We start from the raw sequence: 27304 nt of genomic DNA, 5'->3' as shown, positions 1-27304 counted from the left end.
ATGGTAGAGCTTTTGATTACTGGTTTGAGCAAAGTCAAAAACTTGTTGTTTTATGTCCCATTAAACATAAACGGTTTGTGGCTTTGGCTGAGTAAAGCATGGCAAGAATGGAATCTTACATCAACAGCCTAATTATACTGCTGAAATCACTGCCCATAAAATACGACCAGACGACGAGCTGCAAGAACATCACCGATGTTCAGAACCATATCCCACTATCTACCATTTCTAGACCAAAACTATCCACTGTCTCACCAAACTGTTGGATATTGGCTTCTACCAGAATGGCCTCAAACTTAGGATGAAAGAGAAACCAGAAGGAGATACAAAGTTGGCTTGAGTGCAGTGTGCAAAGTTGGCTCGAGAGCAAAGCGTGTGCATGCACTGCATGCATGGCGTTGGTGGAGAGCTTTGAAGTCTGCAACTGCTAAACCCAGTAATATGAAACTGGGCCATATGGAAGATGATGAAGAGGATTTAGTATATACAGTTTGCAGAGAGGAAAAACTCCAATAACTCTGCTCTCGTAACAATACCACACACACACTCAACCAAGCTACTACTCTGTTGGAGCCATTGCTGTGCTGAGAATGATCCACCAGCAGAATAATATCCACTCAGTGGTGGTCCTCTGGGGGTCTCTTTCCCTTGATGGATGGGGTAGGGGGTTGCCTATAAATTATGTAGTAACAGATGGACCAAAGCCTGTAACTGTAAATGTATACAGTGCACTTATAGGGTAGGTTTTTCTTTATAAACAGGCCACTAGACCTAGGTAGCATGTGGAATTCAATAGAACCTGAACCTAGTACTCAGGGCATTTGGTTTTGTTCACTGCTTTGAATAAGACTGAAACTTGAAATAAATTGTTTCCACTATGTTTCAAACCCATCTCCAGTTCACTGATATAAGATAATCAAGGCGATACATTGCCAAGACATTTTAACTAGATTGGCAAAGAATTCACTTCCACAAGGTTGCCAGGACATTTCAGCCTCAACGGCGGAACATTTCTACTACATCACTAGGGTTTTGTGGGCTATTTCAGCTTTATTGCCCAAAGTTCAGCCAGAACATTTAGACTCCATTGGCCGTACATTTTCATAATGTTTCCATTGTACTGGCTAGTTGCTGTGATATTTCAACTACCTTGGTAATGCGCTGTCTGCCACTGATTACCAGAGCAATGCAAAAATGTCAAATGTTCTTTTTACAATACCATACACTGCAGGCTTGTGCACAGACACTCTGGAGGGCAGAGGCTCATGAGGAAAAAGATCAGCATGAATGATAATTCATTTAATTTCATTTAATGTACAACATATTGCAAACACTGTTATCATAGAAGGATGTGATGATGAGTCGCAGACGAACGCAGATAGGAAATAAGCATGATTTAATGAAACGGCAAAAAACACCAATCGACAAAAGGGCAAAACAGAATCGTCGTCACAGTCAAAAAGGGTCAAAAAGGCACAGATCCAAAAGGCAGAGGCAGAGGTGTCAAAAAGGGGGCAAGGCAAAAGATGAAAGTCGGCAAACAAACACAAAGGCCAAAACACATGAAAACAAATGCCACAAAGAGAACCCCTCGGTCAGATTCAGCGGAACAATACTTCGCATTGTAGATGGTAAAAGTCTGGGCTTAAATAGTCCAACCTAAGAGTCCTATGACATCTATCGCAGGTGTGCGTATTTAGTAATCAGGAGACTGAGATCTCTGACAGGAGCGGGGTGAGGAGTAGGAAGTCACGTGAGACTCCAGAGGGTTCTGGGATGTGGAGTCCGTATCTTGCATGGCTGGATCCGAGCATGTGACAAAGGAAAGCAAATGTAGGATTAAGAGTGGTGATGCTCCAGAGCGAGGATTTTTTTGGTTGGTTTTATTTATGCAAGTTATTGAGGAAAATACACTTCAGTTGTTGATAGTCTCGTGCTCTCTACAAGAGATTGGTTGGTCATCAAAGGCAAACTGAAATCATTCCACAAAGCTGACATTTTCACTGTTTATCCACTGCAGCTCAAAGTGTTTGAACACTTCTGTATTAACCAGAGCAGGGCTTGGAGTTATTCCCAAAAAGAAGCAATGCCATGACTCCAAGCATTTGAGAATCAAGACTTAACTCCAAAGCTTGTACTCGATTCCACAGTGAGGTTCAAGTTTGCCCACACCAACACACATGAGGAGTGAGATCTTCAGCTAACAGTGTTTGTACAGTGATTCGTATCAACATTGTTCAGCTTTAACAGACAACTACTGTCATGCTTTCTGAAACTGTCCCCTGACCCAGAGGTTTTGGTCATGGACAGGCTATCAGAGATTTAGGGCCTTGTCATCCCTTTATGTCCCATTTTAGCACTACTTAATGACCTTTCCTCACTCTCAGCATCCAATCACCTCAAATCCTTTATATTCATATCACTTACCATTGCCAAAAAATACTGCTGAACTGGAAGGACAGAACCAAAATTTCAATAAAGCATTGGCTTAACCTCCTCATGGATCACTGTAACATGGAAAGACTCACAGACAATTTTAAAAATAACACAAAATCATTCAAGGAAACCTGGTCACAAAAGCTGATTTCTCTCCACAAACTCATCAGGAAAAGGTTAAAATCCATACATAGGATTTGAAAACTGGAGTTTGTTTTGAGGGGATTGGGTGGTTGTGGTACCATGTCACCTTATATCTGTATGCTCAATAATAAACGATGGGTTGTGACATCATGAAAGCGTAATGAAAAAGAAAAAAAAAGTTGCCTGAAAAAGTATAATAGAAAAAACTTTTTTCACTTTTTGTAATTTACCATTGATTACTGTTAAAGTGATGGGGCGTTGACTGAAACTGAAAGTACAATTTTGTGGAAAATTTTCACTGTCCAGAACTGTCTCATCTCCAGTTAAGAGTTTTTCCCAAGGTAGCCAAAAGTACTAGCATTGCTGCCTGAGCGAGGATTTGAACCCTGCTCTCCAGCAGCATATAGGCCCGTACCTATTTAATTGTTATGAATCTGAGTTAAAATCCCTGTTTTATTGCCATAACTGAAAACAAGGTGTTTCCCTGCCAACATTATTGATCGTTATTTAGAAGCACAACATCATACAATATGTTTTTTTCCTAAAGAGATTATAAGTGTTTTATAGGCTGGATTTCCATTGCTGTGCAGGTAAATTGGGAGTTGACTGGGAGTTGGTGAAATATCCCCAGCTGGCTGATACTGCACCAGAGGGGATGCTCAAGAGCTCTTAAGAGTGATGAAGCTCTTGGAACCCACCCCAGCTCTATTCCCTCACTAAAACGAATCTTCAAGAATGAATGGCCATATAAAACTCAATTATACATGCTGACCAAGAGGGCACTTTTACAGTCTGAGGGCTAGTGGTCAAGGGCCCCCCCCCTGGGGTCTATCTGCACTCATACTTGGTGGGCTGCATCCAAAGATTTTATTGTACTTGCAATAAAAAGATAGAGGTGTGAAAGGGAGCACTAAGCTGTGGAACCTCATTCATTTTGAGGATCAATATTTTGCTGTGCATAGTCAACCAAGTAGATTATCAGCTCCCCAGGTATAATTGAATCTTTAAGAGGGGTGGAAAAGTTTGCCTCTGCAAGGCCTCTATTGAAAGTAATATGCCTTTGCTTTTGTATACATATGGCTTGTATTGAATATACACCACAGAGATACAGAGAAAATGTTCATTTCTCATTGATATACAGTACAAAGGAAAGTAAGGCTGTTTTGACAATTATTTTATTATTAGTATTATTCTATATTATTATATCTTATGTTTGCAATATGACATTGAATATATTAAAAATGCACTGGTGAAACAATAATATGACGTGGGTAAAGGTTGGCCTGCATTATTTTGAAAAAAATACATACATGCATTGGATTTAATCAAGATGTTAATTCACAACCCACAGAACTCATTTAAAACATTGTGATTGGTTAGGGCCTTCACTGCAAAGCCTTCAGTGATATCTATTGCTAAGGCCAATATAACAATGTCGATTAATAAATCCTAAACTGTGCAGCTCTAATGTCAATGCCCATTAGTTTCATTTTGCAGTTTGGTATTTTCTGATGGTGCGAAGAATTGGCACTCACGACGGGGTACATGAATGTGGCACAATGCCTGTTCACTTGAGTGTTGGTAAAACAGTGAAAACACTTGTCGGTTCATTGTTTTGCAAGCAAAATAACTTCACATGCAAACTAATGCGAAGCGCAGTAATGACATGCAAATTAATGCCATGTTGAAGGAGCTGCTTTTATCCCTGTTTTTTTGAAAAACTACTTGTTGAAGATGGTTAGAAATGGAAATTCAATGGAATTCATACACCGAGTTGCCATTTCATCCAAAACAACTGCCATGTAAGTGCACTTTCTATGTACAGAGTTATTGACTGCAGCTCATCTATGCGATAGATATGGTTCTTAAAGGGTTCTTTAGTGAAGACAGTGGTTCTACATAGAACCATAAATGCTCAAAGAACTCGTTGCATGATTGACAAGGTAAAAGGGTTCTTCAGATTGATAGAAAATGTGCTGTAGATGGTTCTATATAGGATGTTTTTGAAAAGGGTTCTGTATAGAAGCAGAAACTGTTCTTCTATTATTACGACATCAAGCCTGTAACAAGAACGCTTTGTGGTGCTATACAGAATCTCAAGAAATTTTTCACGATGCAAAGAACCCTTAAATTATGCAAAGTGTTCTGAGAATGTTTAGCGTTCTATGTAAAACCACTAAAATACCCTTAAAAACCTTTTTTAAGTTTGCATCGGGTCTTTCATGAATGTACTACTGTCAACCCAATCAGGGATAATACTGGTCAAATCTGATTCTGGCAGGTTCTCAGGTTGGATTTAAATTTGATGTCAAATAACTTCTCCAGCCAATCAGAATTAGGGCTGGTATTTTGTCAGCTAGCCAGCATCTTGATCTGTTTGTAGGACTGTGGTAAGTATTTAACCACTCCTACCATACAAACTCCCTCACATTAGTTCAGAATGATCAAACTTGGCTGGCTAAAATGGGATATTCCTGCATTGTAGCTGCTTAAAGTTTATTCATGTCGATTCTCTGTCTGACATTTACTGAAGACTCGTCCTTCACCAAGTTTTGACCGAGACCTCTTTGAATTCTTTTTTCATTTGCAGTCATCAGATTCCTCTGCTCGGGAAAGGGGTCTGAGGCACAACCCACATGTTCTTCCACACGTTGCAAGCTTTCATCAAAGAGATCTCCAAATCCCCAGATCTTACATAGTGCAGCTTTATCATCATTTAAATGGACTAAGAATCACTGCATTTTTTTAATCAAGTAGTCGAGTTTAAGCAAAGACAGCCCTGTGTAATGTAATGTGTCTCCATACAACTCCTCATTTAAAATGTATTAAAGCAGGCAAACTCCCAAGTGTGGGCCTAGTCCATTTTCTCTCTCTCTCTCTCTCTCTCTCTCTCTCTCTCTCTCTCTACCTGTCTACAGTGAAAGAGTAAACACACCTCCTCAATCTCCCATGAGAGCTCATTACTCTGATTGGCTTAAGGACCTTCAGCTAATGATGACGCCTTCCACATGTTTGATTAGCATCCATGTAGTGTGTGCATGTGGAGAGAGAGAGAGAGAGAGAGAGAGAGAGAGAGAGGGAGAGAATGGACTAGGCCCACACTTGGGAGTTTGCTTGCTTTAATAAATTTTAAATGAGGAGTTGTATGGAGTCACATTATAAAGGGCTGTCTTTGCTTAAACTCGACTACTTGATTAAAAAAATTGCCATCTCAACAAATCGGCAGTGATTCTTAGTCAATTTAAATGATGATAAAGCTGCACTATGTAAGATCTGGGGATTTGGAGACTTCTCTGGTGAATGCATGCAACGTGTGGAAGAACATTTTGTAATGTGGGTTGTGCCTCAGACCCCTTTCCCAAGCGGATGAATCCGATGATTGCGGATGAAAAAAGAATCAAAAGAGAACTCGATCAAAACTTGGTGAAAGATGTGTCTTCAGTAAATGTGAGTGAATCTGCTGTCATCATATCTTCTTCAGTGTTGTGTTGGTTTTGCATTTGAGGCCTTAAAAATGAGCCAGACCTTCTTCCTGAGCCTGACTTTTCAATTACTGTAGCGTTTCCTCTATTAAAGGAGATACAGTTTTCACAGAAGTAATGATGCTTTATTGACCAGCTGTTGATGGCCACAGCCACACCATACATACAGTTTCCAGCCTCACTAAGTCTTCTGTTACTCTGATACTCAGTTCTTCCTGATCTGCACACAAACAGAGCTATCAGACTGGCCCTGTCTGTCTATCTATCTATCTATCTATCTATCTATCTATCTATCTATCTATCTATCTATCTATCTATCTATCTATCTATCTATCTATCTATCTAATGCTGCTTCTTTCAGTTTTAACAAAAAATCCAACACAGTGAAGCTTTGAGGCATATTTTGCTTCTGGCCTCAAACAGTAAGAAACGTCATAGTGGCTCATAGTGTTTTTATACACGGCTGTCGGAACACAACTCTGCATCTACATGAAAAGGTGCTCTAACTTTTAATGGAAGTACATTTTTTTATTCAGGTAGTTTTGGATTTGATTCCATCAATTTATTCTTTCTTTTTTTTCTGTTACTGTAGCTTTCTTTTTCTTTTCCTTCTTTCTTTGTTTTTCAACTGCTTCCCTCCTTCCATCCTTTCAATCTTCCTTTTTTCTGTTCATTTTTTTCCTTCTTTCCTTTCAGTCTTTCTTTCTTCGCTTTTTCCTTTATTTTTCTTTTTCTTACTTTCTCGTTCCTCATTTTGTCTTTAGTTTCTTTTTCTTTGATTTTCTTTCTTTTGTTCTTTCTTTCTCTTTCTCTCTCCTCATTTTGTCCTTAGTTTATTTCTTTCTTTTAGTTTTTTTCTTTCTTTTTGTTTTTTCTTAGTTTTTTGTTCTTTCTTTCTTTCTTTCTTTTTCCTTCCTTCCTTTCTTTCATCCTTTCTTCCTTCCTCCCTTCCTTCTGTCCTTCCTTTTAATCTTACCTTTTTCTTCTTTCTCTTTCTTTCTTTGATTCTTCATTCTTTTCTTTCAGTATTTCTTTATTTTTTCATTTTTGTTTGCTTTTTTCCTTCCTTTCAATCGTTATTTTGTCTGTTCTCTGTTTATTTGTTTTTTTCCCTCCTTCCTTTCAGTCTTTCTTTTTTCTCTTTCTTCATTTTGCCATTATTTTCTTTTGTATTTTCTTACTTTGTTCTTTCTTTCTTTCACACACAGAGCCTCTGAGTCAGCAGGCAGTAAATGTATCTGACAGTCACTGTAGTGGCGGCTTCGTTAACAGTAATGATGACCTCAGAGTCTCAGGCCGATATTAAAAGCGTCCAGTGTGACTTTGATCTCTTGTTCAGATCGTTAGGAAAGTCATGACGCTGCACATGCGTAACGCTGTGACATCACAGAGCCAAAGGTTGCCTTGACAAACGGCAAGTGTTTAACTCCATTTCCTTTGATGATAGCAAAACGCATTTGTTCCACATGGCTGGTGGCCTCGCCACATCCCCCGGCTGCTTGATTCACTGGAAAGAAAATCCTGAAGCACTTTGTCTTTCCACCAAATGTGCTCTCATCGTCAAGAAAGCAAAATTGTGAGCCAGCTAACTGAGCAGTTTTGGTAAAGCTGAGCAATTGTTACTGACCACTTCATGCTCCACCCATAAATGCCTTCTTTCAGAGCAACTTGCTTTCTTTCATCTATCTGTGCTATGTTTCCTGTGCTACTGGCTGCCACACAACCCTGAAGCATAACCGATCCACTAGTGATAAACACTGAGCAAGGTGTTCTTTTCATCAAATGCTGCACCTTTACTCTCTCAACATACCTTTGGTGATTGTGGCCAGAAAGTAAATTTATATTTCATCAGTCAATAACACCTGTCCAAAATGCTTACTTAAGTTGTCTTAGTCAATTAAGGCCTAATGAGTTAAATAAGCTCTTTACAGCTGGAGGTCTGTTCAAATATTTTGCCATAAATGCTATTGCTATTTATTTTTTCCCTTTTTATAAGTTAATCAAGTAGATTAAATGACGTTGCTTGGATGGCAGCATATGTTGCTCCAAAACCTGTATGTACCTTTCAGCATTAATGGGGCCTTCACAGATGTGCAGGTTACCCATGCCATGGGCACTAACACCCCCCATATCATCAGAGATGCTGGCTTTTGAACTTTGCGCTGATAACAATCCGGACAGTCCTTTTCCTCTTTGGCCCGGAGGACACGACGTCCATGATTTCCAAAAACAATTTGAAATGTGGACTCGTCAGACCACAGGACACTTTTCCACTTTGCGTCAGTCCATCTCAGATGAGCTCGGGCCCAGAGAAGCCGGCGGCGTTTCTGGATGTTGTTGATATCTGGCTTTCGCTTTGCATGGCAGAGTTTTAAGTTGCACTTGTAGATGGAGCGACGAACTGTTTTCACTGACAGTGGTTTTCTGAAGTGTTCCTGAGCCCATGTGGGAATATCCGTTACAGAATGATATCGGTTTTTAATGCAGTGCCGCCTGAGGGATCGAAGGCCACGGGCATTCAATGTTGGTTTTCTGCCTTGCCGCTTACTTGCAGAGATTTCTCCAGATTCTCTGAATCTTTTGATGATATTATGGACTGTAGATGATGAAATCCCTAAATTTCTTGCAATTGCACATTGAGAAACATTGATCTCAACAATGTTGTTCACAAAGTGGTGAACCTCATCCCATCCTTGGTTGTGAATGACTGAGCCGTTCAGGGATGCTCCCTTTATACCCAATCATGGCACTCAGCTGTATACATTTAACATGCTCACCTGTGGAATGTTCCAAACAGATGTTTTTTGAGCATTCATCAACTTTCCCAGTCTTTTGTTGCCCCTGTCCCAACTTCTTTGGAACGTGTTGCAGGCATCAAATTCAACATGAATGAATATTTGCAAAAAACAATAAAGTTTATCCGTTTGAACATTAAGTATTTTGTCTTTGTAGTGTATTCAATTGATTATATACATACATATACATACAACCCCAATTCCAATGAAGTTGGGACGTTGTGTAAAACATAAATAAAAACAGAATACGATGATTTGCAAATCCTTTTCAATCTATAATCAATTGAATACACTACAAAGACAAAATACTTAATGTTCAAACGGATAAACTTTATTGTTGTATGTATATGTATGTATATATATATATATATATATATATATATATATATATATAGAGAGAGAGAGAGAGAGAGAGAGAGGGAGAGAGAGAGAGATGGTTTATATGCATTTAAAAATGGGTTGAAGATTACATTTTCATCATGTACATCATGTACCATTACATTTTCCAATACTTCTTACAGTATATATAGTAGGGATGTAATGATACAGAAATTTCACAATATGATACATACTGTAATTTTTGCATCACAATACAGCATATTTTCCACAAAGAATTAGAGAAGTAATGCTAACATAACTTCAATATTTATTTTTGTATTTTACTATTTCAGTGCCATATTTCCCAGCAAACTATAGAACCTACGACCCAACAGTGGTGCACTCTAAAACTGAATAGATGTGCACATCACAACCGAATACTGGTGCAAATTGGTAGCTATTAACACTCCTGCAGAGCGAGTTATTCATTTTGTTTGATCAAAATCGGTAAATTGGAATTAGAATTAGCTGCTTCTGTCTGTGAGGAGCTGTAGCTGTTGAGCTAGTTTTCTACACAAGGCTAATGTAAGCTTCTTTTTAAAGCTTCCGTTCCACCTTAAATGCTGCAGCAGAGATGTTTGCTCTTTTTAAGGTGGAATGGAAAATTCTAATGAGAGCTGTCTACAATTAGCTTTGCATTTTGTCCGTAATCTGGTATCTGACACACTTGGGCGACATCTTAACAGATGAGTTAGCATGTCTGAGGTATTAGCATAGGAATCTGACCCTGACTCTGACCATTTCTGTCCTCAGTCACTGTTGGGTCTACCGCTCTTTGCCCATTGTTGTTGTATTCGATGTCAACGGTAAGCTAGCCAAACCATTCGTTTCCAGCTCCAGGAGTATTTTATGGTTGTGGATATTACTTTTTGGAATAACATGGATTGCGCAACATTGATTCTAGCCAACACACGTTTAGAGCATGAAATCTAACTGTAGTCCATTCACAGCAGATATCGTCTTGTGACTCCCATAGCATTACAAATGCGCATTAGCGTACATATTGTGAGTAGCATATAGTAATAGAAAACACAGATTGAAGGGAATCACAGGGCCCTCCATTGACAGTAACTATAGGGCCACTGCTAAGTTCTCCAGAATGTAATTTAAATATGATTTTGTGAAGCTCACTGGATTTCTGTCAAGCGAAACTTTATACATGACAGTGACGACTGTGACATTTTATGTAACATATTCCTCTGGCACTGGTGCATATTCTTGTCCACTGCATAAACGCCCAAGGATGTGCTGCAGGCTATGAATGATGGAGGGAGTGTGTAGAAGGAGGTAAGTGAGCATGTGTGTTTTCATGAGCGTGAAAAAGCTTAAAAGCTACATACGACAATATTTCATAGCTATGGCCTTGTATAAGCTTGAATCCCTCCAAAGGGCCTTTCAAACAGCAAAGCTTCTCTGTCTCTCGCCCTGTCACAAATACAAACCCTCTCATATTTCTCTCTCGCACTCTCTTGCTCTCTCGCACTTACCACAGGGGAAATACACAGCACCGCAGAGATACCACGTTTTAATTACATTTATCTGCTCTAATAGCATGGAAATGTTCGTATTTCCTTTCATATGTCCGTAGCAGAAGCTTTGGTCTGCGTTTAAAATATATATTTACGCCGATCAGGCATAACATTATGACCACCTCCTTGTTTCTACACTCATTGTCCACTTAATCAGCTCCACTTACTATATAGGTGCACTACAGACTGTAATTGTAGAGCTCCAAGGTGCACCTATGTAGTAAGTAGAGCTGATAAAATGGACAATGAGTGTAGAAACAAGGAGGTGGTCATAATGTTACGCTTGATTGGTGTAAATATACGTTATGTTCGGACGTTGTTTCTAATAATTGCATCTAAATATCTTTTATGATGGCTCTTAATAGCTCCTTTTTATCGTTTGACTTGCGTCTGGAAATAAAGCGCTCTGTTAACGTCGTAAGATGTGGTGTATAGGAGCTCTTACAGTGACTTACAAACAGGGCTGGATCTAAAGTCATATATTGCATATATTGGTGTGGGTTGTATTGAGGAGATGTACAGAGAAATATAGCATAAGCATGGATGAACTGAAAACGCTGACTACATTTCTCCGTCAGTGAGCTTTGCTCTGCCAGTGAGTCTAGGATTTCATCCAGGTCTGAAAACCTAGTGCGTAATCAGCTGTGCTATGACACATATCATTTTTTCATATTATTGGAAATTATAAAGCTATTAAACATAGAGGCCTGGTACTGCATAGTGTAAAGTTGTACTGGATATTACAGAGGAAGTCATCACAGAGGCCAAAGTTATTCAATATTTCAGAGTTGCTTTGGATGTTATAGAGGTTTTTAGCATTTTTCAGTGTACAGGCCGAAGTTATTTGGATATTATAGAGCTGTACTTGAAGTAGTGTTATTTGGCATACAGGCCAAAGTTATTGAACATATACTGTTGTATTAGATATTATAGAGTTATCCAGCATGGAGGCCCATTGTATTGGATATTATAGAGTTATTCAGCATGGAGGCCCATTGTATTGGATATTATAGAGTTATTCAGCATGGCAGTCCATGGTATTGGATATTAATAGAGTTATTCAGCATGGAGGTCCATGGTATTGGATATTATAGAGTTGTTTAGCATGGAGGCCCATTGTATAGGATATTATAGAGTTATTCAGCATGGAGGCTCATGGGATTGGATATTATAGAGTTATTCAGCATGGCGGTCCATGGTATTGGATATTATAGAGTTATCCAGCATGGAGGCCCATTGTATTGGATATTATAGAGTTATTCAGCATGGAGGTCCATGGTATTAGATATTATAGAGTTATTCAGCATTGCAGTCCAGGGTATTGGATATTATAGAGTTATTCAGCATGGCGGTCCATGGTATTGGATATTATAGAGTTATTCAGCATGGAGGTCCATGGTATTAGATATTATAGAGTTATTCAGCATGGAGGTCCATGGTATTAGATATTATAGAGTTATTCAGCATGGCGGTCCATGGTATTGGATATTATAGAGTTATTCAGCATGGCGGTCCATGGTATTGGATATTATAGAGTTATTCAGCATGGAGGTCCATGGTATTGGATATTATAGAGTTGTTTAGCATGGAGGCCCATTGTATTGGATATTATAGAGTTATTCAGCATGGAGGCCCATTGTATTGGATATTATAGAGTTATTCAGCATGGCAGTCCATGGTATTGGATATTAATAGAGTTATTCAGCATGGAGGTCCATGGTATTGGATATTATAGAGTTGTTTAGCATGGAGGCCCATTGTATTGGATATTATAGAGTTATTCAGCATGGAGGCCCATTGTATTGGATATTATAGAGTTATTCAGCATGGCGGTCCATGGTATTGGATATTAATAGAGTTATTCAGCATGGCGGTCCATGGTATTGGATATTATAGAGTTATTCAGCATGGAGGCCCATGGTATTGGATATTATAGACTTATTCAGCATGGAGGTCCATGGTATTGGATATTATAGAGTTATTCAGCATGGAGGCCCATGGTATTGGATATTATAGAGTTGTTTAGCATGGAGGCCCATTGTATTGGATATTATAGAGTTATTCAGCATGGAGGCCCATTGTATTGGATATTATAGAGATATTCAGCATGGCAGTCCATGGTATTGAGATATTATAGAGTTATTCAGCATGGAGGTCCATGGTATTGGATATTATAGAGTTATTCAGCATGGAGGTCCATGGTATTGAATATTATAGAGTTATCCAGCATGGAGGCTCAGGGAATTGGATATTATAGAGTTATTCAGCATGGAGGCTCAGGGAATTGGATATTATAGAGTTATTCAGCATGGAGGCTCATGGGATTGGATATTATAGAGTTATTCAGCAATGCGGCCCAGGGTATTGGATATTATAGAGTTATTCAGCTTGGAGGCTCATGGGATTGGATATTATAGTGTTTTTCAGCATGGAGGCCCATGTTATTGGATATTATAGACTTATCCAGCATGGAGGCCCATGGTATTGGATATTATAGAGTTATTCAGCATGGAGGCTCATGTTATTGAATATTATAGAGTTATTCAGCATGGAGGCCCATGGTATTGGATATTATAGAGTTATTCAGCATGGAGGCCCATGGTATTGGATATTATAGAGTTATTCAGCATGGAGGCCCATGGTATTGGATATTATAGTGTTATTCAGCATGGAGGCCCATGTTATTGGATATTATAGACTTATCCAGCATGGAGGCTCATGTTATTGGATATTATAGAGTTATTCAGCATGGAGGCCCATGGTATTGCATATTATAGAGTTATTCAGCATGGAGGCTCATGTTATTGGATATTATAGAGTTATTCAGCATGGAGGCCCATGGTATTGGATATTATAGTGTTATTCAGCATGGAGGCCCATGGTATTGGATATTATAGAGTTATTCAGCATTGCAGTCCAGGGTATTGGATATTATAGAGTTATTCAGCATGGAGGCCCATGGTATTACATATTATAGAGTTATTTAGTATGGAGGCCCATTGTATTGGATATTATAGAGTATTGTATGTAATTGGCTTATGCAGTATAGAGACCTGAATTATTGGACACTGTAGAATTGCAATGAATAGAGATATATTGGAGATTACAAAGTTATTCATTGTAGAGTTATTGTATTCATTGCAAAGTTATTGGATCTTAAAGAATTGTGTTGGAAATGAGTTATTAGGCATAGATGCCCAATTTATTGGATACTATTGAGATATTGATTGTGTTTATTATAAAATGAATTGGCATTGAAGCCTGAGTTATTGGATATTGTAGAATTGTACTGGAAATAATGCACTGGAGTTATGCAGTGCAGAGACCTGGTTTACTGGATATTGTAGAGTTACAAGTTAGTCGAGGCCCAAGTTAAAGGATATTACTAGTGATTATTCAGTGTACAGGCCTGAGTTGTTGAATATTCTGGAGTTGTATTGGATAATATAGAGTTATTTAACATAAAGGACCAAATTATCAGATTGTATAGAGATATATTGGAAATTCTAGCATTATTAGACATAGTTACATCATTTATTGGAGGTAAAAGAGCTGTGTTGGAAAAAAAGTTATTTAACACAAAGGCCCCAGTTATTGAATATTAAAGAATTGTATTAAACCTTACAGAGTTATTCAGCATGGAGAATAAGGTTGGCTTGTAGATGATGCCATAATTACATTTCAATAGTGTACGTATTTTGTGTTCTGCACGGACACATTTAATTTGACTTTTTAGACCTATTGGATATGCTTGGACACATTTAATTAGATGTTAGGCTCACATTCCAACAGCATACATACTGTATGTTTTGCTTGAATGAGTTTAATTTGGCTTTAAGTTCTATTTTGACATATAAAGCTCCTCTTAGTCCTTTTGCAGAAAAAAAAAATCCATTATAGCATTACCTCACCTGTTTGCCAATAAGTCATTAATATTCAGGTTGAATCCTGTTGTCACTGCCGTGAATAAGACGTTGGAGGAAAATGACACTCAAGGGAGTACACTCTCCCAGCATAATGAGTCATTATCAAACATATTTTTTAATTAGCCTGCACCGGAGGCTAATTCACTCCTTTGTGACCTCATTCTGTGAAATTTGGAAAAAAAAGGAGTGTGTGTGGAGGTAAAAGTAGTAAGAATAAAGAATATCTTAGGTTTCAATTTGATGAATTTTAACATAATCTCTGAGTGGATGAACGTTCGGCTTAAGATTTAGTCAAAAGGGTGTTGAAAATGTGCCGGAATGTGCAAAGGTGGGCTTTATGAACCTTCTTTGTTTAGGACAAGTAACTATCAGTGTAGAACAAGCTGGATACTATTTGCATTGCTTTTACGGTAATGTACCGTATTTATGATAATGTACTGCATCAGTAACAGAAAATAACTGTAAAGCAGTAAACATTTAGTGTGCTTTCACAGTCATATGATCTATAAAAATCAATACAAAAATGGCTGTATAATGATGTAGACAGACACTAATCTCTTATCAAATATAAACAATAAAACTTTCATTATTCTTACTGTAAATTCTGGCAGTATTAGTATGTATGTAATGTTTAACCTGTTGATTAGATAAACTGGTGGCTTCTGTTATTCAAGACAGCCATTTTATTTATGTTCTCTTCATGTTTTATGTCCATAATTTGAAGTAAGGCCTCGTAAAAAGCGAAAACATGCAACACTACAGACCATCAAGGCTCTGAGGCGTGTAGGACGTCTTATGAAGAACTTCATCCTTTTCGAAGACAAGGTCAGCACTGGTCTCTCGTAACAAGCCGTTTGGAAATTGCTCTTTGTCCAGTTTATGTGCTGTCCTGTCGATAAGATCATGGCAGTTAGCCGCATCTTTACTTTACCAAATTGAAGTGTGTGGGAGAAACAAAAATCAGTGAGGGCAAAAGTGCTTTCTGCGCTTATCAGCGCTTTACAGGCCACTGTGTTTATGTTTGGCGGGCTGCTTGACTTTGCCCCATGCCATGGCTGCCATCGCCATTGCCTGAACCCTCTTTAATGTTGGGTGTACACTTTGACCTTAGTTAAAACTGAAAACATTCTTTAGCAACAAAATTGTCAAAGTCACAACATAACTTGTGTGCACCTCTGAAACATGGTCCGAGTTGTGATGACATCACTGTGCACTAGCAGGTGGACAGAAAGCATATGCTAACACCTTCTATGAAGCCCGTATGCATAAGCCATTATAAATGCGCTTGTAATTCTTTGTAACATGGTAGCAATGGTTTGTAAGTATATTGAAAAATTCTAATAACTTTAACTAACTTTAAGTGACTTATAAACATGTAATAACACAAGTGCCACAATTTATTATAATACAGTATACATACATACATACATCATTTACTATTAATACATTTACCATAACTGTTAATGGCCTGCGTATGAAACTAAAGCAAATTTAATACATACTAACACTAATAAGAACATAGTAATGGAACACCTTAGTATAATTACAAACCATGCATAATACATATTAACAATTATAAAAGCATTATACACAGATAAAATGCCATCAGTTCTCAAGTGATTCATATGTTATGTTATTCTTATTACAAATAAGTTATAATGTACAAAAGCATTAAATTCCAAACCAATTACAAAAGCACAGCCGTGTTATTGAAATTTTAAAAAATTCTGAAACGTATGACAGTAAACACATTTGTTCTTCTTCTTGTTGTCTTTGTGCACAAGAACTATTTTGAACGTCTGTCATTATCCATTTAAAAGGCATTATAATGGATAGTGACATTTGTCAACAAAGTTATCGAAACTTTCATTTTAGTACATAAAATAGTACAATAATGCAGCCTCAAAAAGTATTACAGTTTAGAAGTATGTTTCCAAAGCACTGTTACAAAGTTAGTGTTACCAGCATGTTTTGGAACTATTTATGAATACAATCTAGAAAGTGTTATTCATTCACATTATTGATATGTTTCACCTCCCCCACCCTTCACCCCCACCTATGATTCAACAAAGGAAGCCAGACTCTGATCTCCCATTCATGTTAACTTATTTTACTTTACATTTTAATTTAATTATATATAATATATATATATATACCAATAGTGGTACCTGGGGTATGACAGTAACAGCCCAGCAAAAACTTTGAATTCCATAGCAATAGTCTAGGAAAATCTTAGCAACAACCTGGGATACCATTGTTACTGCCACTTGAGGTACCATATAGCATCAGCCCAGCAATTGTTAACAACAACCTGGGTGCAATAACAACAGCCTAGCAACACCTTAGCAACCACCTGGGATGCCATAGCAATGGTTTAGCAAAATCTTAGCAACAACCTAGGATACCATAGTTACTGCCTATCAACACCTTAGCAACCACTTGAGGTACCATAGCATCAGCCTAGCAATTGTTACCAACAACCTAGATGCTATAGCAACAGCCTAGCAACAACTAAGCAACCACGTGGAATACCATAGGCACTGCCTAGTAACACCTTAACAACAACCTCAGATAACATAGCAACAGCCTAGCAACCATTAGCAACAACCTGGGTGCCAAAGCAACAGCCTTGCAGTATCTTAGCAACAACCAGGGTTCCATAGCAACAGAATAGTAACACCTTACCAACCTCCTGGAATACCATAGCATTGACTTTGTCAAGCCAAACATTCTTTCACGAACTTTATGCTTCTGGTCTTTGATTATCATATTTTGTATTAGAGCCTAAAACCTTGAGCTGGACCTTCATTTTGAACCTGTGCATGTGATGTTAATACGTGAAGATGTGTGACATGATCTGAAAAACTTCCACGAAACCCTACTGGATGCCTCTGACTTTTAAACTACTCAGATTATCCATGGCGGTACACGCCCACCGTACATTCACCACATTTAATCCTCCTGATTCAGTAACGCTGCTTCTTTAAATCTTCAAAACGACATGGAAACAAAACGTGTACGTAATGTTTTTTCACCCAAGATGTCAGAGATATGAGTTTTTGTTGTGATAGCAACGACATGTGCTGCATAAACAAATATACGTGTATAACTTCCTGCTATGGTAATGAACAACTCTCTACCTGCTAATTGCCAGCTTGGATCTCGTGACCTCTTTAAGCAGGTCAAGCTGCCCTGAGCATTTCTCCTCATTACAGCAGCGTAATGCCATATGTTTTTGTCGCTCATTGATGGAGGCGTTTCATCACTTTAAGGCTATTTCCCTGTCCGAGGTTTCTACATTAGTGAGCCTGAGGCATGGAGTGGCTCTTTGCTAATGACAGGATTAAGAGCTGGAGCCATTCATCCTCCGCAGATCCCCCACCTGCAGTCTCCGCGCAAGGTGCTAACCGCACCAGCGCTAATTGGCAAAAGCTCAGGCGGGGAGAGACACAATTAGAGGGCTCAGTGGCGGATCTCCCCGGGTTAGAGAACTGGCGCGGAACAAAAAACAGGCTTAAGAAGTGGGAAAGGACAAACTTAAGGGAGGGAAGAGGAGGGGAGGGGGGACAGCAAGAAAACTTTAAATCTGGACCCAACACCCAGCACTTTTTTTTCTCGTCAAAGAAAACGGTCTGCAATGTTCTTAACAACAGCTCTTTCAGTGACCACAGTGTGTCTCATTAGTCATGGGGATTTATACCCCTCTCTCTCTCTCTCTCTATGCTCTCTGTACATTTTTGACTACAAAAAATACTTTTTTTACAAACCCAATTCCAAAAAAAATGCTAATCGAATCGTTGTTTGTAAATTGAATTTTTGAATTGTTTTCCCATAGAAATGAGTGGGGTAAAAAACGGAATATCCACCTACCATATCTACTGTAATTCTGCTCGGCTGAAAACCTTTTCACATATACTATCTCTGGGCAGGCCCCTGAGCACAAATTCAATGTTGGTCTGACCCACACTTATCTGTTCGTCTGTCGATTTTTCTCAACCCTTGTCTTTCCCATAGACTCCCATTCATTTTCGCACCCACACATCCGTCAAGCTGCATGTACACATTTAGGGCAGGTCCTCAAGCTGTAATCCACAGCCGCACTGACACACACTCCTCCATGTGTCGTTTTTCATATCTCACTCCTCCTATAGACTCCCATTCATTTCTCAGAACAACCAGCAACCCTCTAACAGCAACTCAGTACACCCTTCATGCTATAGCAATGGCCTAAAAACACCTTAGAAACTGACTAGCAACCAGCGTCAGCTGTGCAAACACTGCATTTTCTTCATTCTAGTTTTGAGGCCTGCGACATATTCACAAAAAGGTCACAAACCAGTCCTGAATGCCCAAGACCTTCAACCCTTCAGACTAAAAACTGGCATGCTACCTTTTAAGCCCTTAAAATCACATATTACATACTACTGCTTATTATTCAGTAATTACAGGGACTTCAGTGCAAATTGGTTATACACTTAGGTCAAACTGGAGATACTTTTAGGTTATAGAAGTTTGTAATGAAACTTTGGGCCCACCTGTGGACCCACAGCCATGTAAAAAGGCATAAATGGCATCAAAAAGGGTTCCATTATTGCATGAAATTACCCTTCTCAGTACTACTGAACTCTTTTTGTTAAGAGTGTAAGACCAATTCTGGCTTGTACTAAGCTTGAAAAGCTGAGATGCTCCTTGAGGGGATCCCTTAATTCCCTTGGTAAGCATTCAACCCTTTTTTCGGGACTTATCAACGATAACATTGTTTTACTTTGACACTGGATATTTTTTACACTTTTTGGGGCTAAATGTTGACTGAAAAAGTGTTATGTGGATCTTTTATTGCAATGTAAGTAGTCTACTTGCATTCATGTGGCTAGCCAGCCTCTGCAGAGAATGGATGAGTATTATGGCCCTGTAGAATACTTTTAATTTGAAAGCTTGTTCCTAGCATTTTTCTGAGTAATTTACTGTCCACATAGTAAAGTTCGAGTTTTATTGTCTTATAGACAGTAGAAACATACAGTTATACTGTACAATGAAATTCTTTTATATATATATATATATATATATATATACACTGAGTAAATGGAAATACACTAAAGACAATAGTAAAAAAGTTAAAAAGTACAGTTGAAGATGAAAGTTGAAAGAAGAATTAAAGCTACTCTTTAAAATAAAAGTACCCAAAAATGTTGTAGAAAAGTAAAGTGACATACAAAGCGACAAATAATTAAAAACAAAAAAAGTTGAAAGTTTATGTGAAATTTGCCTCAATGTCAAATGAGAAAAGGGATAAAGCAAGGTCATTTTTATTTTGGCTGTCCAGATATGAGGCATTTACTGAGATAATAGACTTGACTAAAAAAGACTTATTAAAACTGTAGTAAAATTACATAGAAGGCCATATTATTATAATTTAAAATAAGTACATTGGTTTAAACACTAACATGTTTTTAAGTGTGTTATGTAGACACCCTTCAAATAAAGTGTTGCCACAAACTCTATATGTTGATATACATAGTTATCTAGATTTAGAACCGTCATAGTACTGCGAAAGTTGAATTTTGATAGTTCAATATATGGCATCGTATAACTGAACGACTTCCAAAAGATTGCATTATGGGGTTATGGGGTTATATAAGCAGAAGGATTTTTGGGGAACCAAAAGGGCTTTTTTACAACATTTTGGGGTACGTTTTTTTTTTTTTAAAGAGTGCCTTGAAGGCCCTTGATTTGACTGAAGAACCACGCCTTGGACACTAGCAGCTCCAGCAGTCCCTCATCCAGGTGGAAGAAGAAGGCCGCACACTCAGAGTTGGGGCCTTTTGAATGGCAAGAATGGCACTTTGATTTGTGTTATCAGTGGGGCTATGATTAGCCAGCCTGCGGCGACGCCGAGCAATAACTCCTTGATTACATGGCGCATCTGTCATGGCAATCTTAAAGTGACGCTAACAAGCGGAAAGCTCGAGCTGGGGAATAAGCCCTTTTTATGAGCTCTGAGCCTCGCCAGGCGCTACGCACTGCTTGATGCAGCGCATCGCTAATGAGCAAACCGCCCGCATCGTGCGCAGCAACGTCGATCAAAGCCACACATCTTATGAGTTCACCTGACAGCCTGTGTCTCCGGAGGGTGAGCTTTCTGGCAGCGCGAGTGGCAGCGTCGAGATTAGGCCAGATCGAGAAGCACGATGTGGCCTAGAGCGGTGGGCCACACCACACAGTCAAACTGCCGTGCAATTAGGATACCACACATGTTCAGTCCATTAAATAAAGTCAACATATATTATTCTGTCAAACAGAGTCAACACATAATATTCTGTCAAATAGTCATCCTCAGTCAGACACATAGCTAGCATATCAGTGCTGGAGCAAAACCTTGTATATCCGAAATGGCAACTGTACAGCAGAAGGCAATATATATATATATATATATATATATATATATATATATATATATATATATATATATATATATATATATGAACTTTGAAAAAATTCTTCTGACAACAGCAATGTGTGTGTATATATATATATATATATATATATATATATATATATATATATATATATATATATGTGTATAAAAACATAAATGTCAACATATATTTAGTTCACGCCTGCATCTGAATACTCCCTCACAGAAAGTAATTGCACTAAATGGTTACAAATACACTGTGCAATGCCTGAGACATTGAAACATGAATTTAATAATCCGATAACTGCAGAAAATCAGATTTTGTCAGTAATCCGATCAACACGTTTACATGAACTTCAGTAATCAGATGATGGGAAACTCCGTGTTGAAATGAGTCAGACTGTAATCAGATTTCTGCTTTGCAACCAGCCAAGACACGCACAGAAGAAGATGTGGTGTAAACGTACTCTAAAACTCAAACTTCATTCCTCTGCTTTCTTTTTTAAACATCACACCCCCTTTACCTGAAAATATAAACATACATCATTTAGAAGATGAAGAATATTTAATCCTTTATTTTGTGTTTGGTTGCAGCGTTGCTTCAAAAGTGTTTTGTTGCACCTCCCGGCAATGCTGCTTGGTGGTTTCCAGTACCGTTACCGTCTTTGTTCGCATATGCACAGACTGAGAAATCTGAAAGAAATCAGTGTAAGAGTTTACATGCACTGAGAAATCTGATTACTGCGCTAAAATCCTGATAAAATATCAGATTTCTTAATCAGGGTGTGGTTACCATGACCATATGAATAATCAATAACTCCAGAAATCCGATTATGATCAGATTATTGAATGCATGTAAACATGTTTTCCAATAGTATTGAGCAAAGCTTTTGGACTAAACTGTATTTTTAAAGTGTATTCACAGCAGAAATGTCTATGTTGTGAGGCAAAATAGTTACAAATTTTTTAGAGTTTACACACAAACTCTAAACACTCATATTGGTTCAAAGGCCATTTTGAATTGTAAATAAAATGGCTAAATTTGGGTTGAAGGCCCATTGCAACCCCTGGTTCCCATCACCACCACTGTAAAGAAGTCAATATGTTTCTCTACAAAAAAACTTTTTTTCCATCTCAACCACAGAATCATGCAACGTGACCAGCATGTGTTGTGAACATCAAAACACTTGAAAGCACATATATGGAAATCATAGATGTAGATCCAAATGAGAGTAGCAATCCAGTAGCAATAAGAGGTGTCCATTAAGAGGACATTCTAGAGGACATTCTCAAGTACAATTGGTTATATAGTGATGTATGACAATGATAGAAGGTATTGGCAGTTAATTAACTCATACACTCCCTATTGGTGGAATATTAGAATTGGATAGAGATTTATTGCCAACGTGGTGATTCATCCGTTCGGCCATGTTCCAGATGAGCAGACACCTGAGACTCAGCACAGAATTCCTTTTTAAAGCTGGCAAAAGCTGAGGTGAAATGCAGAGAGAGGACATTCAGCACATCATATCAAACCTATTAGTATCCCTCTTTTCACTGGAATACAATTGCTTTCATATATATATATATATATATATATATATATATATATATATATATATATATATATATATATATATATAAAATTTAACAATATTTATGTATTGTTATGACTTATACTCATATCAAATTGGAATCTTTGTGCAACCAACATCTAAGACTAAACTTTGGAGGTCTCTTTCAGTTTTTCAGTCTCCTAATGAGAATGGAATCTGTATAATAGATTCACCAAATACTGAATATTATTAATTATTATAACAGTGATTCATATTCTATTTATTTTTAGAGGTTTCTGTGTATTTTCTTGTGAAATATATGTTTAATGCTATTTTTCCCACATTGAAAAATGAATGAAAAGGTGGTCTCTGACTTTTACACAGTACTACAAATGCTTACACTAGACTACCTATTTAAGATGTCAATGTTATAAATAATGAATATATCTTGTTGCACGTTGTGAAGGAGCCATTTGAAAATGGTTGCCATGGAAGAGATGCGTTACCAATAAAAGGGAGATTAATAGACGTCAGGGCTGTCTGTGTAGTGTTGATGGAAGCTAACTAGTGAGGTGTGTTGTTAAAACATTGGGTCACAAGGTCGATCAGTATCTCTATTGGGGATCCAGTGAAGACTTTAGGGTGGTGCACTTCAGTGTGATCGCTCCCCTGGTTAGACCATTGCCTATTTTGTACTGCAGCTGGAGTAGGGGTTCCCCAGGGCTCAGTAATGGGGCCTCACAAAGACATCCAAACTCAGCCTGTGGACATTGTGCTGTTGTTAATGTGAAATTAGCTTTGATTCAAGCTTTACATAACGCTGCCAATCAGATGCTGTGAAAGTGCTGAGAATAGATGATGTTTATTAAGTGGCAGAACGTCTTTTTTCAAGGTGGCCTATGGACCGTGACATGGGCTCATCAGGAAAATTAGTCTCTCGGCCAATGAAAGCGCTCTGCTGCTGTTTCTCCTGTTCTCCCAGAAGGAAAGAAAGATAATTTTCCCTTCTAATGTGAGAGGCAATTGTTTCTGGATTCCAACGGGAGTGGACAAGGGTGTGAGAGAGTGCAAATAAGGAAAAAAAGGAGAGAGAAATCGTGACAAAGCATAGTGTACATCTACACTGCAAGGCAGCAGCTGAAAAATGCATGCATGACTGGAGAGAGTGCAAACCTTACGTGTTTTAAAGACATCACGCAATTCATCACCAAGCTGTGAAAAATACCTTCAAGCCCTGTGCGTCACCTTTCTGAAATTTCACACTCACAGAACAGCGCTAGGCTCTAGGCTAAGCTGTAGGGTAAAAGCAGTACTGCTAATACTGTGAATGAAAAGCTTTCATCGATTCGCACCATCAGTTCATCTACAATTAATGCTACTAAAGCAAATCTCCCGTATACAAAAATAACTCCAGCTATCAACAAATCTACTCATGCGGGCTGGCTAGGGTTCATCTGAACGTTGTGAGGGAAGAGTCCCTCAGGTCACTTTACAACCTTCCACTGTCAAAGCTGATTATACCTTACATAGAGCTGAAGTTTGTTTTCTTTTCTTCGGGAAACCAAAGAGGAATCCATTGTATTTCATCACTTGCATAAATTGCATGGTCCGAATGGTTGCGGACGAAGTCTTTGATTTATATATTTTATATAAATGTATTTATATATATAATATATAATATATAATTTATAAATATATATTTATATATATTTGCATTATAGCAAGACTGTTGAGTTTGCATTCATGTTTACTGTTCTTCCCTTCATGTTTGTTCATGTTATGTCTTGAGGGCCCAAACACATTCTACTCGTTTATTTATTAACCTACTAATGGTGATTGTTAACCCATCAAGATTGCACATAACAGACCTGTCTGGTTGAAATGAGGCCAAAGCTCAATGGTCAGAAATGAGAGGGTAGTGCTTATGAGTGGTGCAGTCGTTGAAGCTCTATTATCAGGAGATCACGAGTTTGATGCCTGGAGATGCTACAGCCATCCGTGTCCAAGTCCAAAAGAGCATTATTGGCCTCCCAGTGTGGGTAGAATGGTAGCCAGTGCAGGCGGCTGTTAGCTGTCTTAACAGTAATGGCAGTTAGTATTCTCTTCCAAATGTGTTCAGCCATTCAATGACGTTGCGTTAGTGGCAGTTCAAAAAGATGCAATGATGCTTCTTGACTCCAAAGAAGCTTGTGTTTGAGTCCTAGTTAGTGGATGGTACTGACAAAATTGGTGAGAAATAGGAAAAAAATCCCCCCCAAAAACTGGGAGGACAACAAAGAATTGGAATAATTCTTGGTACAAATCTTCCTGAAGTTTGACTGTTCCAATTAAAAAGCTGTACCAACTGAAAAAATGCACAGATTTTTATTGCTGTAGTTCTGTCAGATGTAGTCCACTAAATATCCCTGCTATTGGAACAAAACCTCATATCTTTTCAGTTTTTGGCATAATTTGAAATTGCCTACTATCCTATATATTGCGTTTACATCTCAAGATGAATGGACAAAAATAAACAGCCCAGAATTACTTGGAAAAACATCTGGTTCCACTGATTTAAGTTTTTCCTTCTCCTGTAAGGTTACCATTTTGGAGGTATGAGGTGTTGGTCTGACAGCAGTGAGATGAACACCCAAACTGGACATCTGAGATGTAGAGTGAGGCTTTATGTGGAGTCTAAATATGTTTTTTTTGGGATTACTTTAATTATGAGAAATAGAAAACCAACCAACTTCTAAGACTGAATTTTATAGTTATGGAAAAATATCCCTGGTTTCTTTGGAAAACTGAAAAACAGCCCATGAAATAGAATGGAGGCTGTGATAAGGGCGGATGGGTGGATACACTTAATGCTGAAAAATGTGATATATGTATATAGGGTGGTCCCTGATTTTTTCCCATACTGTAAAACATGTACTTCATGGCAATTTTGGAACCACACACAAAAACATCAGTTTTGACTGTACATACTGCAACAAATGGCCAAATTGCATTGGTAACTACAGGAGGCTATATATATATATATATATATATATATATATATATATATGGGGAGCTGTCCACGGTGCTGAAACGCTCTGTTCACCTTAAACAGGGGTTGTCCATTTAGCAACACTGCTGATCTTTCCTTTGGAACAGTTTTTAAAAACTTTTTTGGGTTCTTCTAGCCTTGTTTGTGTCCAGAATGTTGTGATATTGTAACAGAGACCTTGCATGTTCTAAAAGGGTTTCAACCTTTGGAAGAACAGTTGGGATCTAATGCTGATCAGGTGCCAAGGATGTGGACATGTTGCAATCGCAGTGCAAGAAAACCATCAGAAAACCAAACAGGCTTCATTTGAGATGCCTAACATTACCAACTCTGCACAAAACCCCTCATAATCTCTGAAATGGGGCTCTGTAGGGTCTTCTATGTGCTAGATAATGAAGGTTTACAGATGCTGAAATAACTTTGAACACTGATTTCCTTCATGCCCTTCTGTTCAGCTTCCCAGTTTAAGCAGGGTGACCAATATTCCCATCCAGCATGCATTTACAGAAAAGGCTAATCCATCAATGCCATTGATATGCTCAGTTCCAGAAGACAGGTATTAGACACTGGAGTGCAGAAGCTGACCACCTTACCTTGATCAATCTGCTGTCAGGAGCTCTGTCCAGATCACATGTTCACATGGAGAGCAGGAGATGCATGTTGGTGTGGTGTTCACCGGTGAGGCGTCTGGATGAGGAGCAGAACTGCGAAATCCAGCACTGCGTACGGTCCGGCTGCAGTCTATAAAAGCCTGGAGCTGAGGGACCGGCCACTGCGGCAGCCACAAATCTCCCCGAGCCCGTGCAGCAGCAGTGTGCTGATTAATTGAGGGCTAAACGGTGATTGAGAGCTTGGATTGTTTTTTTTTTCTCCTCCTCTCACTGTTTATTCTGCACCACACGCCAGAGAGAGCGGCTGCTTCTCATCGCCAGCACCGAGACTGAGGCAGCCAGTCAGATCACGCGGGGAGAGAGAGAGAGAGAGAGAGAGAGAGAGAGAGAGAGAGAGAGCGAGAAGGGGAGAGAGGGGGGAGAGAGAGAGCCAGACAGAAGACAGAGAGAGGGACACAGAGAGAGAGAGAGAGAAACAGAGAGAGAGTAAGGAGGGAGAAGGAGGGAAAGAGGCCAGGGGGTGAGGTAGAGAAGGAGGGAGAGAGAAATAGAGAGAGAGGGAAATAGAGAGAGAGAGAGAGAGAGAGACAGAGAGAGGAAAGGAGAGATAGCAAGGAGAGAGAGAGGCAGAGAGAGCGAGAGAGAAGCAGGGAGAAGGAGGATCAGAAAGAGTGATGGACATAGATAGAGAAGGAGGGTGTGAAATAGAGAGAGAGAGGAAAGGAGAGAGAGAGACAGATACAGAGAGAAGGAGGAAGAAGGAAGGAGAGATAGAGAAGGAGAGATAATGAGAAGAGAGAGGAGAGAGAGAAAGGCAGAGAGAGACCATGAAAGCTAGAGATAGAGAAAGAGAGGGAAAGGGAAATGGAAAGAGAGAAAGAGTGACAGCGAGTGAGGAAAGGAAAGATAGCAGGGTGAGAGAGAGAGGCAGAGAGAAAGTGGGGGAGAGAGAGAGATAGAGAAAGAGAGGGAAAGGGAAATGGAAAGAGAGACAGAGAGAGAGG

General features: G+C 38.7%; 1 protein-coding gene across 2 annotated transcripts in view; it reads right to left on the bottom strand.

The window, feature by feature from the left end:
• Positions 1 to 26642, bottom strand: part of elfn1b (extracellular leucine-rich repeat and fibronectin type III domain containing 1b) — a 140977-nt gene extending 114335 nt beyond the window's left edge. For both annotated transcript variants that reach the window (XM_017717406.2, XM_037543522.1), the window contains exon 1: positions 26283 to 26642. The gene's annotated coding sequence lies outside the window, so the exon portion shown is untranslated. The remainder of the gene's footprint in view (positions 1 to 26282) is intronic.
• Positions 26643 to 27304: the final 662 nt, after the last annotated feature.

This window comes from Pygocentrus nattereri, chromosome 12 (genome assembly GCF_015220715.1).
Source record: "Pygocentrus nattereri isolate fPygNat1 chromosome 12, fPygNat1.pri, whole genome shotgun sequence".
NCBI lineage: Eukaryota > Metazoa > Chordata > Actinopteri > Characiformes > Serrasalmidae > Pygocentrus > Pygocentrus nattereri.
This window is presented reverse-complemented; position numbering and strand designations above follow the sequence as displayed.